This window comes from Arachis duranensis, chromosome 6, assembly GCF_000817695.3.
Source record: "Arachis duranensis cultivar V14167 chromosome 6, aradu.V14167.gnm2.J7QH, whole genome shotgun sequence".
NCBI lineage: Eukaryota > Viridiplantae > Streptophyta > Magnoliopsida > Fabales > Fabaceae > Arachis > Arachis duranensis.
Genome location: NC_029777.3, coordinates 44,665,499 through 44,680,108, shown reverse-complemented (window position 1 = coordinate 44,680,108; position 14,610 = coordinate 44,665,499).

The following is a 14,610-nucleotide window of genomic DNA, read 5'->3' as shown; positions in this document are numbered from 1 at the left end:
GTTGGATTCTCTTCTGTATTGCTTGGGAGAGTACTAGGAGGGGTTTTAGTAACTTTCTTACTCAGCTGACCTACTTGTGCCTCCAAATTTCTAATGGAGGATCTTGTTTCACTCATGAAACTTAAAGTGGCCTTAGACAGATCAGAGACTAGATTAGCTAAATTAGAAGTGCTTTGCTCAGGATTCTCTGTTTGTTGCTGAGAAGATGATGGAAAAGGCTTGCTATTACTAAGCCTAGTTTGTCCACCATTATTAAAGCCTTGTTGAGGCTTTTGTTGATCCTTCCATGAGAAATTTGGATGATTTCTCCATGATGAATTGTAGGTGTTTCCATAAGGTTCACCTAAGTAATTTACCTCTGCTATTGCAGGGTTCTCAGGATCATAAGCTTCTTCTTCAGAAGATGCCTCTTTAGTATTGTTGGATGCATTTTGCCATCCATTCAGACTTTGGGAAATCATGTTGACCTGCTGAGTCAACATTTTGTTCTGAGCCAATATGGCATTCAGAGAATCAATTTCAAGAAATCCCTTCCTCTGAGGCATCCCATTATTCACGAAATTCCTCTCAGAAGTGTACATGAACTGGTTATTTGCAACCATGTCAATAAGTTCTTGAGCTTCTGCAGGCGTTTTCCTTAGGTGAATGGATCCACCTGCAGAATGGTCAAGTGACATCTTAGAGAACTCAGACAGACCATAATAGAATATATCCAGAATGGTCCATTTTGAAAGCATGTCAGAAGGACACCTTTTGGTCATCTGCTTATATCTTTCCAAAGCTTCATAGAGGGATTCACCAACTTTTTGTTTGAATGTCTGAACATCCAATCTAAGCTTGCTCAGCTTTTGAGGAGGAAAGAATTTAGCCAAGAAGGTCGTGACCATCTTATCCCAGGAGTCCAGGCTATCCTTAGGTTGTGAATCAAACCATGTTCTAGCTCCGTCTCTTACAACAAAAGGGAAAAGCATGAGCCTGTAAACTTCAGGATCTACTCTATTCGTCTTTACAGTCTCACAAATCTGCAAGAACTCAGTTAAAAACTGATAGGGATCTTCTGATGGAAGTCCATAAAACTTGCAGTTTTGTTGCATTAGAGCAACTAATTGAGGTTTCAGCTCAAAATTGTATGCTCCAATGGCAGGAATTGAGATGCTTCTTCCATCAAACTTGGAAGTAGATGTAGTATAATCACCAAGCATCCTTCTTGCATTATTGTTGTTGGGTTCGGCTGCCATCTCCTTTTCTTGTTCGAAAATTTCAGCAAGGTTGTCTCTGGATTGTTGTAATTTAGCTTCTCTTAGTTTCCTCTTCAGAGTCCTTTCAGGTTCTGGATCAGCTTCAACAAAAATGCCTTTTTCCTTGTTCTTGCTCATATGAAAGAGAAGAGAACAGAAAAAGAAGAGAACAGAAAAAGAAGAGGGATCCTCTATGTCATAGTAAAGAGGTTCCTTATTATTAGTAGAAACAGAAAGGGAATAAGAAGAATGGAGAATCCAAACACAAGGGTAAGGATAGAGGTAGTGACTTGAGATGAAGAGAAGTGTTAGTGAATAAATAAATAAATAGAGGAAAATAAGAGAGAGAATTCGAAAATTAATTTTGAAAAGCAGTTAATGATTTTCGAAAATTAAAGGTGTGATAGAATTAAAAATAAAATTTAAAACAATTAGTTAATTAAAAAGAATTTTGAAAAAGGGATGAGATATTTTCGAAAAGTAGAGAGGGAAAAGTAGTTAGGTGGTTTTAAAAAAGATAAGAAACAAACAAAAAGTTAATTAGTTAGTTGAAAAAGATATTAAAATCAAATTTTAAAAAGATAAGAAGATAAGAAGTTAAGAAGTTAGAAAAGATATTTTAAAATCAATTTTTTGAAAAAAAAGATAAAATTTTGAAAAAAATATGATATAAAAGATAAAATGAAAAGATATGATTAAAAAGATATGGGTAGAAAATATTTAATTTTTTAAAAATTAAAATTAATTACTTAACTAACAAGAAACTAAAAGATATGATTCTAGAATTTAAAGATTGAACCTTTCTTAACAAGAAAGTAACAAAGTTCAAATTTTTGAATCAATCATATTAATTGTTAGCATAATTTTCGAAAATAAAGATAAACCTAAGAAAAAGATTTTTGAAAAATATTTTAAAACATTAAATTTTTGAAAATTAATAAGAAAAATGAAAAATATTTAATTTTTGAAAAAGTTTTAAAAAGATAAGATTTTTAAAATTTGAAAATTTGACTTGACTTACAAGAAATAACTAATTTTAAAATTTTTTGACTAAGTCAACCCAAATTTTCGAAATTTTGAGAGAAAAAACGAAAATATATTTTTTTTATTTTTGAATTTTTAATGATGAGAGAGAAAAACATAAAAATGACCCAAAACATGAAGATTTTGGATCAAAACACATAATGCATGCAAGAATACTATGAATGTCAAGATGAACACTAAGAACACTTTGAAGATCATGATGAACATCAAGAACATATTTTTGAAAAAGTTTTGATGCAAAGAAAACATGCAAGACACCAAACTTAGAAATCTTTAATTCATGGACACTATGAATACAAAAATGCATATGAAAAACAATAAAAGACACAAAACAAGAGAACATCAAGATCAAACAAGAAGACTTACCAAGAACAACTTGAAGATCATGAAGAACACCATGAATGCATGAATTTTTGAAAAATAATGAATAAATTTTTACAAGCATGCAAGTGACACCAAACTTAAAAATTGACTCAAGACTCAAACAAGAAACACAAAATATTTTTTGTTTTTTTTTTATTTTTTTGTATTTTCTTTTATATATTTTTCGAAAAACATATAGGAAAAATAAAATAAGAAATTCAAAATTTTTAATAAGAATTCCAAGAATCTTTCAATGTTAGCCTAAAGCTCCAATCCAAGGGTTGGGCATGGCTTAACAGCTAGCCAGCTTCAGAAGATATAAATCAGGCATGTAACAACTGATATTCCAATTAACTTGCCTCTATGCTGATGGTTTTGAAGCCTCAATCCAATTGAGTTAGACATGGCTTTATAGCCAGCCAAGCTTGAACATACTTTATGAAACACTAGAATTCATTCTTAAAAATTTTGAATAATTTTTCGAAAACAAGTGAGAACATTTTGAAAAATGTTTTGAAAAAATATATATATTTTTTTGAAAACATTTGAAAAGAAAATAAAAAGAAAATTACCTAATCTGAGCAACAAGATGAACCGTCAGTTGTCCAAACTTGAACAATCCCCGACAACGGCGCAAAAAACTTGGTGTACGAAATTGTGATCATCAACAATGGCGCCAAAAAAACTTGGTAGCGCTCTCAACGTGAATCACACTTAGTCACAACTCCGCACAACTAACCAGCAAGTGCATTGGGTCTTCCAAGTAATACCTTATGTGAGTAAGGGTCGATCCCACGGAGATTGTTGGTATGGAGCAAGCTATAGTCATCTTGTAAATCTCAGTTAGGCGGATAGTAAATGTTATGGAGTTTTCGAATAATAATAAAATAGAAAATAAAGATAGAGTTACTCATGTAATTCAATGGAGGGAATTTCAGATAAGTGTGTGGAGGTGCTTGTCCCTGTTGGATCTCTGCTTTCCTACTGTCTTCCTTCAATCCTTCTTATTCCTTTCCATGGCAAGTTGTATGTAGGGCATCACCATTATCAATGGCTACATCCCACCCTCTAAGTGAAAAAGGTCCAAATGCTCTATCACGGCACGGCTAATCATCTGTCGGTTCTCGATCATGTTGGAATAGAATCCCTTGATTCTTTTGCATTTGTCATCACGCCCAACAATCGCGAGTTTGAAGCTCGTCATAGTCATTCAATCCCTGAATCCTACTCAGAATACCACAGACAAGGTTTAGACTTTCCGGATTCTCATGAATGCCGCCATCAATCTAGCTTATACCACGAAGATTCTAATTAAGGAATCCAAGAGATATGTGCCCGGTCTAAGGTAGAGCGGAAGTGGTTGTCAGTCACGCGTTCATAGGTGAGAATGATGATGAGTGTCACGGATCATCACATTCATCATGTTGAAGTGCAACGAATATCTTAGAATAAGAACAAGAGGAATTGAATAGAAAATAGTAGTAATTGCATTGAAACTTGTGGTACAGCAGATCTCCACACCTTTAATCTATGGTGTGTAGAAACTCCACCGTTAAAAATACATAAGTGATGAAGGTCCAGGCATGGCCAAATGACCAGCCCCCAAACGTGATCAAAAGATCAAAAAATACAATCCAAGACCGTCTAATACACTAGTAAAAAGTTCTATTTATACTAAACTAGCTACTAGGGTTTACAAAAGTAAGTAATTGATGCATAAATCCACTTCCGGGGCCCACTTGGTGTATGTTTGGGCTGAGCTTGATCTTTACAGGAGCTGAGGCTTATCTTGGAGTTGAACGCCAAGTTGTAACGTGTTTTTGGCGTTCAACTCTGGTTCGTGACGTGTTTCTTGCGTTTGACTCCAGAATGCAGCATAGAGCTGGCGTTGAGCGCCAGTTTACGTCATCAAATTCCGAATAAAGTATGGAGTATTATATATTGCTGGAAAGTTCTGGATGTCTACTTTCCAAAGCCGTTGAGAGCGCGCCATTTAAAGTTCTGTAGCTCCACAAAATCTATTTCGAGTGCAGGGAGGTCAGAATCCAATAGCATCAACAATCCTTTGGCAGCCTTTTATCAGAGTTTTGCTCAGGTCCCTCAATTTCAGCCAGAAATTACCTGAAATCACAGAAAAACACAAAAACTCATAGTAAAGTCCAGAAATGTGAATTTAGCATAAAAACTATTGAAAACATCCGTAAAAGTAGCTAGATCCTACTAAAAACTACCTAAAAACAATGCCAAAAAGCGTATAAATTATCCGCTCATCACTACTGCTTTCATCCAATCATTCTTACTCCTTTCCATGGCAAGCTATATGCAGGGCATCACCATTGTCAATGGCTACTTCGCATTCTCTCAGTGAAAATGGTCCAAATGCTCTGTCACAGCACGGCTAATCATCTGTCGGTTCTCGATCATGTTGGAATAGAATCCAGTGATTCTTTTGCGTCTGTCACTACGCCCAACACTCGCAAGTTTGAAGCTCGTCACAGTCATCCCATCTCAGATCCTACTCGGAATACAACATACAATGTTTAGACTTTCCAGATCTTAGGAATGGCCGCCAATAATTCTAGGTTATACCACGAAGACTCCGATCTTTTGGAATGGAGGCTAAGAGACACGCGCTCGATCTAAGGTAGAACGGGAGTGGTTGTCAGGCACGCATTCATAGGTTAGAATGATAATGAGTGTCACGGATCATCACATTCATCATGTTGAAGGGCAGTGAATATCTTAGAATAAGAATAAGCTAAATTGAATAGAAGAATAATAGTAATTGCATTAATACTCGAGGAACAGTAGAGCTCCACACCTTAATCTATGATGTGTAAAAACTCCACCGTTGAAAATACATAAGTGATGGTCCAGGCATGGCTGAATGGCCAGCCCCCATGAAGGTCTAAAATCGCATACACTGATTAAAGATCCATCCAAAGACTAGACGCCTAGTACAATAGTAAAAAGTTCTATTTATACTAAACTAGCTACTAGGGTTTACAGAAATAAGTCTAAGTGCAGAAATCCACTTCTGGGGCCCACTTTGGTGTGTGCTTGGGCTGAGCTTGAGCTTTACACGTGTAGAGACTTCTCTTGGGGTTAAACGCCAAGTTGTAACGTGTTCTTGGCGTTTAACTCTAGTTTGTGATGTGTTTCTCGCATTTTACTCCAGAATGCAGCATGGAGCTAGCGTTGAATGCCAGCTTGCGCCATCTAAGCGCGAATAAAGTATGAACTATTATATATTTCTGGAAAGCCCTGAATGTCTACGTTCCAACGCAATTAAGAGCGCGCCATTTGGAGTTCTGTAGCTGCAGAAAATTCATCTCGAGTGCAGGGAGGTCAGAATCCAATAGCATCAGTAGTCCTTTTTCAGCCTGAATCAGAGTTTTGCTCAGGTCCCTCAATTTCAGCCAGAAAATACTTGAAATCATAGAAAAACTCACAAACTCATAGTAAAGTCCAGAAATGTGAATTTTGCATAAAAACTAATAAAAATATCCCTAAAAGTAGCTAGATCCTACTAAAACTACCTAAAAATAATGCCAAAAAGCGTATAAATTATCTGCTCATCACCACGCCTGTGCATTTTTGTGGCGTTTTCCCCAAGTGACACACCAGTTTCACATGCCCAGCTTCTTGTTTGTCTTCTTCCCATTTTTGATGTCCTTTTTCACCTACAATTCAGCACAACTCATCTCAAAGTAGTGTACCTTAATATTCACCAAATAATGCATATATTGTACTGATTCAAATGAGATTTATGCTCTTTTATAGTCTTCTTTATGCAAGAAAGAAGGGTAGATGATGCAAGTTATCAATCACATCACCGGTTGTGCAATCAACACCCGCCCTCCTAATACTTATTTCGTGGATCGCCAAAGTGAGAGACCAAGTACCTTGGTTAACCGAAGAGCCGACTCCCAATATAAAGCAATCGAGAAAAGAACAATCCAATGGGAGAGGACACTGAAGGTTCCAAATAAATACAAGGTGATCATCCATGATTAAATTGCCTCACTTTAGTGGGAATTTCTTGAGTAGGACCCCATTGAAGTTAATGAATCCATGGTTTGGGAATTCTACGCTAACTATCAAGCTTGGGAAGCGGAGTCCGTATTCCTCTGAGGGAAGACATTGGATACTTCCAACAAGGCTCTAGAAACCCTTCTAAAGATTCCCCATATTTCGCCTGCTAAGGATGCTTATTTGAGGATCAAAGCGGATGTGTTCAACGGGAGGATGTCTTTGGCTCCTATTCTTAAGAGAATTGGCCGTCTCGGTGCCTCTTGGGAATATAGCAAGGGAGGAAAATCTATTTCCACTAGCATTTCTTACTCTGATTTGAATGCCATTTTGGAAGGAAAGAAAATAACCATTTTGCCTTTGATGCGCACATCGATTTGGAAACTTATTGAAAAGAAAAAGATCAACATTTTTTTCTATCGAGGGTGATGCGATTGCCTATAGCAGCAGGGGTAGAGAGGCGACCTACGAATGTCATTTTCACGATACCAAGAGGCAACCAATTCATTCCATGCGGATATTCGGATGGATCGACAAAGAAGACACCATCTAAGAGGAAAGCACCTACAATACCATCATTAAATCCACCAACTTCATCAACTCCTCTACCATTTCTCCGGTCTCTTCCGGACTTCTTCCAAGACATATTGTATGATATCCACGACATGGAGCGACTTGAGCACAAGCATTCGAATGGGTAGTGGCAAGACTACAAGGACGAGACCCCGGCCCAAATCCCAAAACTTTGTCAGAGTTAGTTGGGGAGGAGCATGATGGAAGTCATCAACCCATGTTAATGACCACCAGCTGAAGGTGGAGTCCCCAAGTTATCGTTCTCCCAGATTATTCAAATGCACGGAGGACCGTGCATCAATTAAGTGTGGGGGAGGATTGACAACTTTGAGTGGGGTAAAATTCTTTTCTTAGACACTTTACAATACCTTCTGGTCTTTTTCTTCATTTTTGGTAATTTTCTTTTTACTGCATCCTGCTTGGTTTGTTTGTATATATTTCTTTAGTGCTTATAGTTTTATGGTAGTGAATATTTACCTTTGCATGTTGCATGGTAGAGTAAATAAGTTCGGTAAAACAAAAAGAAATTTTCATGAAATATCTCTTAGGACGTGCCATTGATTGAATTTGAAAAATTGTTTTTCAACTTGCTTGAAGCATCCTTTTTCATAGAACATAGAAAAAAGAGCTAGAATAACATATCTTGTGAGATTTGAGCTCTAATAGATAGTTGCACATCTTCAACCATAAAGTTTGTTCTTGTGTGTTATACTCCTTTTTTTATTGTGTTCTTAGATTTGTTTGAATCTTTATGTCCTATATTTGGTGTTTGAATGCATTTAGTAAGATTGAGGCCATTTTTGATATTGAACTCACTAACCCATATGGCTAACCCTTACATTCGCCTTTGTAACCATTTTTTTAGCCTTTAAATCCCTTTTTATTTTGATTCAAAGCACATTATTCTCCCCAAAGTGAAAAACCATTGATGTCCTTGGATTGCCTCTTTGATTAGCTTGGGTGGAATAGTGTGGGGGAAAATTGTTGGGAAACATTAGTGATGAAGTTACATGGGGTATTAATTGTGAAAATTTGGAAAATGGGTATACACTCATGCATTCATTGTTCAAGACATATGCATCTCTTGTTGTTGAAAAAAACAAGGAAATTTTGATTTTGTAATAAAAAAATATCAGAAATCAAATCAAATCATGTGCATAATAGCATATGAAATAAAAAGGTAAATAAAGGATGCATATGTTTGTATTTTGGAAAGGAAATGCATGAGTGGATGTAAGAAATGGGTGGTTAGGTTGTTTTGTTATGTGTATATAGGATGATATAGGATTAGGTGGACACTTGGACTAATCAAAGATCCAATTTACTAAGTCCACTTAGCCATATTAATCTTACCTTAACTCTAGCCCCATTACAACCCTCTAAAGACCTCATGATATTTGTTTTCATGCATCAAATATTAGTTGATTGTTAGACGACTTGCAAATATTTGAAAAATATGATTAAAGGAGAATTGAGTGATTACGCTCTAAACACTGAGCGAATAGAGTGAATACACGTTCGGTGAGGGGTTCAATCGTTCAATTCTATGTTCTTGTCTCTTGTATTGTATCTTCTCGCAAGTTGTTTGTTAGTTTTGAAAATCTCAATTCAATTCTTTAGACATTGATCATAGTGCATTGATTCTTTGCCTTGGCCCTAAGGCTTTCTTGGGATTGATTGGAATTTCATGGTTTGTTTCTACCAACTATCAGTAGAATAGATATTAGTAGGTAATATATAGGATAGTTGCATGCGTATAGGTAGTACACCAAATTAATCGTTTGCCCTTTTATTCATCTCCTTTGATTGTGATTAGTATGAGGACATGCTAGTGTTTAAGGGTGGAGGAATTGATGAATCTATATTTTACGACAATGTTTTGTTAGAATTGAGTGGATTTTATCATGCAAACTTACACTTGTTCCCTTAAATAGCATGCTTTTGAGTTTTCCTCCTAAATTATGCTTGATTATGAAAACATGCTCTTTTGTGCTTAATTTAGTAAATTTTATTCCATTTTGCCTTCCATTCGATACCTTGATGCTGTTGGTGAGTGATTTCAGATGTATAAGGTAAGAATGGCTTGGTGAGAATGGAAGAAGAGCATGCAAGGAGGAGGAAGCATGAAGAAACAAAAAAGAAGAGCATCGCGATGTATGCGTGCGCACAGCCTCTTGTGCGTACGCACATGTAGCAAAGCAAAGTGAAGTGTGCGAGCGCACAGCATCTTGCGCGTTGCACGATCACCCAAAGTATCGCGAAGTGTGTGTGCGCACAGCCTCTTGTGCGTACGCACAATCTGAGATTTTGGCCAAGTGTGCGTGCGTACACGTCTGTACGTATGCACAAGTACCCATGCGTGCCTTCGTTAAAAAGCACGTGACTCACATTTTTGAGGGATTAGAGCCCTAATTCTGATGTCCTAGAGCTCATATTGCAAGGGGCAAACAATGGAGAATCATAGCATATCATTAGGACTAGTTATTAGATAGTAGTAGGAGGCTTTAGGTTTAGTTTTTCTTTAAGTTTCTCTCAACACCATTAGGGTTTCTATTAGGATTTTATATTTCAAGTGCCATTTTTCATTTTTGATCTTGGATTTTTGCTTGCCTCCATTGTAAGTATTTCTTAATTCCTACTTTTTATAGTTACAATTTTGATACTCTTTCTTATAGTTAAAGTCATATTGTTAATACATATACTTTTTGCAATTTTGATCTCTTGTTGATGATTTTGATGATTGATGATTGTTATATGCTTGGTTGAGTTAGCATTGTTGATTTAGATTAATTGTCGCTCATAGTTTCAAGCATTTTCTCAATTTTGTCATGATTTGTGTTCATGCCCACCAAGTGCATGTGGAAATGTCAATTTTGATTATGGGTTAAATTTTCACCTCTTGGCTTGGAAAAAATGAGCATATGGGTTTCCAAAGTTGGAATGTCCAACATTTAGTGATAATTCTTGGATTGTTAATTGTTCTTGTTTTCACTAGCACTAACTTGTTGCTAAGGCAATTAGCAAGTGAGTTAGGATTTGTGGATTAAGAACAACTATGCTCACTTGACCTACTCTTCGATGTAAGAGTTAACTAAGTGAGATTAATCCATTATAATTGTCATAGTTGTGGTTACAACAAGGAAAGGATTCGTTAGCCCTCCCCAAGCCAAGATTTGATTTACGCTTTGAATCACACACACACACACACACACACATACATCAATCACTTTTATATCTTAGTTGTTCATATTACATAGCTAGTTATTTAATCCCTTTATTAGTTCATTAATTGCAATTTTGAATGTTCTTTCATTCCTTTAATTGTTTATCTCTTTATTGAAAATCCCTTTTGCCTTCACAACTGAAATTGCGCACTCATTGATTATTAGTCCTCGGGAGACAACCCGGGAATTAAAAACTCCCGGTTTATATTTGTTTTGAATAGTGACAATTTTTTATTCTAAACTTTGGTGTTGGTCGATTGTTGGGTTGAGGCTATACTTGCAATGCTAATTCCATTTTTGAAGAAAATACCTAACCCGCTCTAGGCCACGCACCAACTATCAGCATGAGCTTGCACCTTAATATCTCGTCCACGAATCATTGTTTCAATGTCATCACCAACAATTATAGCTACTACATACGACGCAGTTGGAAGACTATATTGTGGCTAATTAGTAGGTCACTCTCTAATGACCAAACTACACTTATGCACATCTGACCGTTATGCAAGCTAGCGAAACACGTGGAGAAAAGGATTATACCGGTGTAGCAATTGTTGTAACTTGAAAACTAATGTTTCATGTAGTTGTGTGTTCTCCAGCATCTTATTCTGCAACTCGTGCTCAGTATCATACATGTACAGTTGCAAAAAACGTGGTCGCATGCCATGATCCGGATAAAATTCCCCTATACTGTGATATATTGAGCCTTAAGCACAAAATGTATATATACCATGACCTGTTATAGCCAATTGTTCGTCTATGTGCACGCCACATGAAGTGAAGGAAAATACATGGTTGTATCCATGAATATTTTCTAAAATGGGTTTCCTTCTACAAAGGGATCTAGAAAGATTTCAAGCAATTTCTGAGGAGCATTTACTCGGGGAACAGAGAATTTTCCCCCATTACAACACATTTCGAACGTTTCATGGTGAAATACACATGTGCTACAGTAATGACATGTCCTTGGAATTGGTAACGAATTTCGAATTATTGTTGCATCCTCTGGAAAATTTTGAGCACAATTGTGGGATGTTCGAACATTTTGTCTAATTTTTATACTCGTATTAAATTTATATATATTTTGTTACATTCATAATGAAAATAAAAAAAATGATAAATTCTGTAACAACCAAAAAAATAGTACTTTGTTGATTATAAAAACAAAGAATTACTTCCATTATAATGATCATAAAAAAGAGATAAGTAACTATCAAATATTTAAGTGATGTTTCAATAATTCTTTTTAACTTTGTTACCCTATATAATATTGTGATGTTGTTTGACTTTACTTTTTTCAAATTTTGTTATTTAGATGTATTTAACAACCTTAATTATAAAATATTTTATTTTATTCTTTGTAAAGCTATTTTTTATTCGTTAAATAAATTCTTTTATTCTTTTAATTATAAATAAATATTATTTATTGTGTAGTAAAATAGTTTTATTCTTTTTTCTAATAAAATCATTTTGTTTAAAACCTTTTATTCGAAATTGTTATAACCAAGTTAAAACCACATACGATCTATAACAACACTATATTATTTTAAATGTTTATTATTTCCTTTTTCTATTATATGTTTTTGTTTACATGTTAATATTATATGTTTGTTATGGACTATTTTTTTAGATGAAATAGTCAATACAATATAGTTTGAGTCTGAAATACATAAAAGTTTTTTTAAGAATGCTATTTTTTTAAGAATGCTATCTTTATATATCATAATTTTTTTTGTATAAAGTTCTCAGTTGCATCTATTGTTTTATAGTATTTTTTAGTTAATTATCTTATACAGGGTATGACAATTTTTGCCTTTACTTAAATTTTTTAGTTTTTATGTTTTGTTTCATGTTTTTAAATGTTTAGATATTACTGATCGAAGTAATACAATACATGACGATAATATTGGTTCGTATTTTATTTGTTCTATTACTTCTAATAATTTTTATTTTGTATACTTTCGCCTAGATTTATCATTTTAATTTTTACTATTCATTTTATTTCCTGAAATATATTTTATTTAACTTTTTTATTTTGCCATATTTGTGTGAATTATATCAAAGTAATTCAATAAAATATAAAGTATTTTAAATTTACTATTTTTTTGTTTTCGTTAAAGTTTACATATTTTTCATTTTAATTGATAAATAAATATTTTAAGTATCATTTTGATTTTTATAAAATTTTATGTATATAGATTTTATTTTATTTTCTTTTTTTATAAGTGTCACTCTTTTTTATAATTGGATTTTGTAATGATCTTAAATAAATAAATTTTTTAACATCAATTATGCTCACACTTAATGTCTACTATGAATACATTAATATGCTAACATATAAGGATAAAATAATAATTTTTTATTAAATTTATTTATCTATTAAAATTGTGTCACAATACTAAATATAAAGAAAAAAAAGTAAGATACTAACCAATTATATTTTCTTCAAATCTACTGCTTTGATCAGATCTATTTTCATGAATTTCTAATAATATTTAAAACGAACACATTAACAAAATTATAGAATTGTTCAATGAATTAATTTTGTACAGTGTCAGTGGTAATTAAAAGGTTGATTTGAAGCAATAGAATACGTAGAATACCCATTAATATTATCATTATCCAAACTCTGGATAACTAAAAAAAATAGATAGTTGCACGTAAAATACAAATACATGATAGGTAGTTTGAGTTCCTGTAAAAAGATACTGTTCATACCCTGACCGAGCTCCCCCAAACTCGGAAGTTCATAGAAAGGTCCGACCTCGTCCCAAGGCCCACGCCTGAGGTCGGACCTCGGACAAATAAGCTAAGAAGGCCCATCAGAAGGAACGAAGCCCAAAACCTAAAGGCCGAAAAGGCCTAAAGAAAGGCGGTTCCACAAAGATAGGGATAAAGCTCCCAAAAGATAAGATAAGATAAGAATATCTTATCCAGGGAGGATCACGACCAACTACTATAAATACACTGGAGCACCCAGGTATAACTCATACTCTAATTCTACTCAATATCTGCTTGGACCCATGCTAACTTAAGCATCGGAGTGTCATTGCAGGTACAACCACCAGCCGCTCGGCACATCAAGCTCGGGTCACAGCACCCTCACCTCGGGTCTTGCCAGACGACCGAGCTACACGTTTCAGACTCGAAGATGACGTAAAGAAGCAGAAAGAAACTGAACAAGATTTGAGAAGGGAGGCTCGCAAGCGCAGAGAATTAGAAGAAAAACTGCGGAAAATAGAGGCCAACCTGAAAGATCGGTCAGACCGCGGCCCCACCCCCGAAGGCAACCATGATCCCTTCACGCAAGAGATCATGAAGGAGAAGGTACCGTGAAACTTTAAACCACCCGATATGGATCTCTAAGACGGCACCACCGATCCAAGTCACCACCTCAGCAACTTTAGAAGCAGAATGTACCTAGTCGACGCCTCCGACGCGATTCGGTGCAAAGCCTTCCCCACCACTCTCACCAAGTCAGCCATGAAATGGTTCGACAACCTGCCACCAAGATCAATCACCAGCTTCGAAGACCTAACCAAAAAATTCCTAACAAGGTTCTCCTTTCAAAAGGACAAAGCAAAACATGCCCCCAGTCTACTCGGGATCAAACAAGGCAACCAGGAAACTCTCCGAGAGTACATGGAGCGATTCAACAAAGCCTGCCTGGACATACAACACTTGCCCACTGAAGCAGCCATCATGGGACTAGCAAACGGCCTAAAGGAGGGACCATTTAGCCAATCCCTATCCAAACGATACCCGACCTCCCTATACGAGGTGCAGGAACGGGCAGAAAAATATATCAACATGGAGGAAACCCCCCAGCTAAGAGACTCTTCTAGGAAAGAATCAACCTACCCACTCCGAGATCGAGATCGGGAACAGAAAAAGAAAGAAGAATCCAACTCGGACAAGCCGCGGAAGTACCACAGCTACACCCCCCTCCGAGTCTCCCTGGTAGACGTCTACAGAGAAGCATGCCACACCGAAAAGATCCCACCACCCCGACCTCTAAAACACAAAAGAGCGGGAAGAGATCGGTCCGAATACTGTGAATATCACAACCTCTACGGTCATTCTACTAACGACTACTACGACCTAAAGAATGTTATAGAAAAGCTAGCCAGAGAAGG